We start from the raw sequence: 4,829 nt of genomic DNA on the forward strand, positions 1-4,829 counted from the left end.
CATGCTCGATGTGATTCATGTATGCCTGTCTCCATAGGTCTGTGCCGCTTTGGGTTCACGATTAGCCATGTCGGCCCGGGTTCTCTGTCATATGGATGCTAGCGACACTATCATATACGTGAGCCAAAAGGCGCAAACGGTCCCGGGCCATGGTAAGGCGACACCCGTGGGATACCGTGCGTGAGGCCGCAAAGTGATATGAGGTGTTACCGGCTAGATCGATGTGACTTGGAATCGGGGTCCTGACAATTCTATTCTTTCTTTCTCTCTTATGGGGGCATTGTGATACTGCTCTTTTCTCTCATCATCTCGAATGGTGAGGATCATGTTCTTTCCTTTGCTTATCCATTTAACCGGAGTGTTGTGCCCTTTGCTCAAGTTCTTTTCGCCTTATCAAGTCTTGCATCTCTTTTCAACCGGAGTGCTTGCATGTACTTCTTGTCCATTGCAACCCTTTTCTTATGTCTTTTAACCTACAAGGTTCTAGTAATGTTCCTTGTTCCTCTTTTCCAACGGAGTGTTTGCAACTTTGTTCATCTTCGTTGTATTCTTTCTTTCAATTTGGTCGACCTCTCAAGGTTCGTGGTTTCACTCGTTTGTCCAAGAAGCAACTTAGTTTTACCTCTTCCCCTTCCTCTTTCGTTTTCCCTCCGGTGCCATCCTAGATCTCGGGACGAGATCCTCTCATAGTGGTGGAGTGTTGTGACGCCCCGAGACTGTTGCACCAGGTGTCTTCCAGTTATTCGCTGTTGTTGCCTTGTCTTTTGTTTGCGTGTTGCATCTTGCCATGTCATCATGTGCATTGCATCATCATGTTTTCAAAACTTGCATCTGTCCGAGTTCCCCCAGTTCCGTCCGTTGTCCGTTCTGAGCCCAACCACACTTGCACGTGCCCGCGGCACGTCCGAAATATTATTTTATAAGTGGCCAGAAAATGTTCTCGGAATGGGTTGAAAGTTGGTGTGCGGTCTTATTATAGTGTAGATAGACCATCTACGAAATTTCATCGCATTCGGAGTTTGTTTGACGCCCCAACGGATAACTATAGCGGCAGTATAGCCGGTCTATCGTCAAACGTTTTCGGTCTCCAGAAGCAGTCGCCGGGCTACATCCCCCCTCTTTCCTCTCAGCCCAAGCCCTTCCTCACAGTCCACCTTGGCCCACCCTACCCCTCTTTGCGCACTGCATCGACCCCTCGCACGCGTCCGGAAACTGTCCCGGACCCGACCCGAGCAGTCGTGACCGATGGGTCCGGAACATCCCCAAACATCTACAAAACATCACTGTTTTCTTATTTGGACTCCCTAACCTATTTTTCTCGACCGCCCGATTACGATCGGAGGGACCAAATTCCCCTATCACAAATCCACTTGCTTTATATATAAGACCACCACCTACCAAATCAACCTAACCCTAAAAACTAGGAGTCTCGTCCCTCCGCCGCCACCTTCCAAATCCACCTCGGGATCCTTCCATTCCTCCACCCACCAACCAGCCTCCGATTTCCTTGATCCACCCATCCAGCCTCGTCTCGCCTCCCGCGCCTGCCCGCATCGAACCAGAGGAGACCGAGCCATCCCGTAGCCGCCGCCTCCTGCCCGAGCGTTTTCCTCCTCCCTGCCTCGCTCGAACCCAAAGGAGAGGAGCTCCTCGAGCCCCCTCAACTTCAGCGCCCGGCCTCGGCTGCAGCCGCCCTGCCGGCGACTAGCACCACCGTGGTCACCCCTCTCCTTCCTCCCATTCTTCTTCTCTCTGCTTTAACCTCCCCTCTAACCCGTGTTCCCCTGCAGGAGCACCAGACCATGACCACCGTCTCGTGTCGTCGGACCTCGATGAGAACCTCGCCCGCACCTCCTCTGCCCCACGCCACGGACCAGCGTCCAGCCTTCGTTCCCATGTTGTTCCTCGCGCACCAGACCTCCCCGCTGCCGATCCTCTTCCACAGCACGCCGGCGCCACCACTCCTCGTTTTGACCCAGTCCAGCTAAGATCGACCCCGCGGCCTCGGATCCCGGCGACCCCAGTTCGTCGTTGCTGCGCCAAGTCCCGCTGCCGCCCCGCCGTTGACCTTCAACGCCGTCGATCTGCCCCTGTCGAGCAGAGAATGAGCGAGCAGCGCTGCTCGCGCTCGATCCCCTGGCACGCGTTGACCAGAACCTGCGCCTGGGCCGTGTCTCGCGCGAGGCCTAGCAACCACTTCTAGCAGGCCTACCTCCTGCTTCGCCGCCTTGGGCCGAAGCCCATGGGTGAGGCCACACCCCAACGCCCCTCCTCTTTTTTTCTCTCTCTGTTGGGACAACTTGTATCAGCCCATCATGTTTTTTCCTGTCTAGCGATTTTAGCATTTATCCTGAGATAACAGTTTTCCAGAATAGCCCTCCAACATCATGCATATTATAACTCACCAACCGTGCATCATATTAAAATAAGTTATATATGTAAAATGCTTAGAATTTTGTGTAGATTAATAATTTGCCACTTTCATGCATGTTTAAAATGTTTAAACTTGCTGTTTGTTTAATTTTGCTTAATTGCCATGCTAAAATGATTTAATTCATAACTAAATAACCGTAGCTCCGAACCTAACAAACTTTATATGTAAATGGGGTAGAAAAATGCCTAGTTTAACTTGGTGGTTTTACTTCGCATGTTTAACAACTCTAAAATTATGTTTATGGTAGAACAGTACCAAACCTAAAAATATGCACATGAGGATTTCCCGGAATTGTTGTTTGTTGTTTCCGGCCTCATTAAACCGGACATGCATCATAATTGGTTGTGCATCATGCCATGCTTATGTGATGGTTGTTTACTATGTTGTTTGCTTCTTTCCGGTGTTGCTTCTTCGGGTTAGTTCCGATAATGTCGCGTTTGTGAGGATCCGTTCGACTTTGTCCGTGTGTCTTCTTCATGGACTCGTTCTTCTTCCTTGTGGGATCTCAGGCAAGACGACCATACCCTCGAAATCACTTCTATCTTTGCTTGCTAGTTGTTCGCTCTATTGCTATGCCGCCATACCTACCACTTGCTATATCATGCCTCGCATATTGCCATGTCAAACCTCTAACCCACCTTGTCCTAGCAAACCGTTGTTTGGCTATGTTACCGCTTTGCTCAGCCCCTCTTATAGTGTTGTTAGTTGCAGGTGAAGCTGAAGTTTGTTCCATGTTGGAACATGCATATGTTGGGATATCACAATATCTCTTATTTAATTAATGCATCTATATACTTGGTAAAGGGTGGAAGGCTCGGCCTTATGCCTGGTGTTTTGTTCCACTCTTGCCGCCCTAGTTTTCATCATACCGGTGTTATGTTCCTTTATTTTGCGTTCCTTACGCGGTTGGGTGTTATGGGAACCCCTTGACAGTTCGCTTTGAATAGAACTCCTCCAGCAAGGCCCAACCTTGGTTTTACATTTGCCTAACAACCTATTACCCTTCCCTTGGGTCGGCCAACCCAAGGGTCATCTTTATTTTAAACCCCCCAGGCCAGTGCTTCTCTAAGTGTTGGTCCAAACTAGAGCCCCTTGCAGCGCCACCTCGAGGAAACTTGAGGGTTGGTTTTAGTTGTACGGATTGCTCATCCGGTGTGCCCTGAGAACGAGATATGTGCAGCTCCTATCGGGATTTGTCGGCACATTCGGGTGGTCTTGTTGGTCTTGTTTTACCATTGTCGAAATGTCTTGTAACCGGGATTCCGAGTCTGATTGGGTCTTCCTAGGAGAAGGAATATCCTTCGTTGACCGTGAGAGCTTGTGATGGGCTAAGTTGGCACACCCTTGCAGGGTTTTGAACTTTCGAAAGCCGTGCCCGCGGTTATGGGCAGATGGGAATTTGTTAATGTCCGGTTGTAGAGAACTTGAGACTTAACTTAATTAAAATGCATCAACCGCGTGTGTAGCCATGATGGTCTCTTTCCGGCGGAGTCCGGGAAGTGAACACGGTTTTGGTGTTATGCTTGAACGTAAGTAGATTCAGGATCACTTCTTGATCATTTCTAGTTCACGACCGTGCTTTGCTTCTCTTCTCGCTCTCATTTGCGTAAGTTAGCCACCATATATGCTTAGTGCTTGCTGCAGCTCCACCTCATTACCCTATTCTACCCATGAGCTTAAATAGTCTTGATCGCGAGGGTGGGAGATTGTTGAGTCCCCGTGACTCACAGATTACTTCAAACAGTTGCAGGTGCCGATGATAACCGTGCAGGTGACGCAATCGAGCTCAAGGAGGAGGTCGATGAAGATCGTGTTCGTTGTGTTGTTTTGTTTCCAGTTGATCAGTAGTGGAGCCTAGTCGGGGCAATCGAGGATCTATGCATTAGGGGTTGTCTTTCTTTATTTGGTTCCGTAGTCGGACCTTGATTGTATTCTGGATGATGTAATGCTATATTTATGTATTGTGTGAAGTGGCGATTGTAAGCCAACTCTTTATCCCTTTCTTATTCAGTACATGAGATGTGTAAAGATTACCCCTCTTGCGACATGCCTACTATGCGGTTATGCCTCTAAGTCGTGCTCCGACACGTGGGAGATATAGCCGCATCGTGGCTGTTACAAGTAATTACTCACAAAGCATAAACATGTTCATAATCAGAGGGGTATTAATATGCATATAGGATCTGAACATATGATCTTCCACCAATTAAACCAACTAGCATCAACTACAAGGAGTAATTAACACTAGTAGCAACCTACTAGCACCAATCCCGAACTAGGAGACAAGAATTGGATACAAGAGATGAACTAGGGTTTTGAGAGGAGATGGTGCTGATGAAGATGTTGATGGAGATTGCCCTCTCCCGATGAGAGGAGCGTTGGTGATGACGATGGC

The 4,829-nt window shown here is 48.8% G+C and overlaps 1 long non-coding RNA gene across 1 annotated transcript; it reads left to right on the top strand.

The window, feature by feature from the left end:
• The first annotated feature begins 1,427 nt into the window (after positions 1–1,427).
• On the top strand, positions 1,428–2,911 carry LOC125535480. The gene is made up of 3 exons (XR_007294686.1): positions 1,428–1,718; positions 1,791–2,246; positions 2,855–2,911. It is a non-coding gene; the product is annotated as an uncharacterized LOC125535480 (long non-coding RNA).
• The last annotated feature ends 1,918 nt before the right edge of the window (positions 2,912–4,829 follow it).

Source organism: Triticum urartu, chromosome 1 (genome assembly GCF_003073215.2).
Source record: "Triticum urartu cultivar G1812 chromosome 1, Tu2.1, whole genome shotgun sequence".
Taxonomy (NCBI): Eukaryota; Viridiplantae; Streptophyta; class Magnoliopsida; order Poales; family Poaceae; genus Triticum; species Triticum urartu.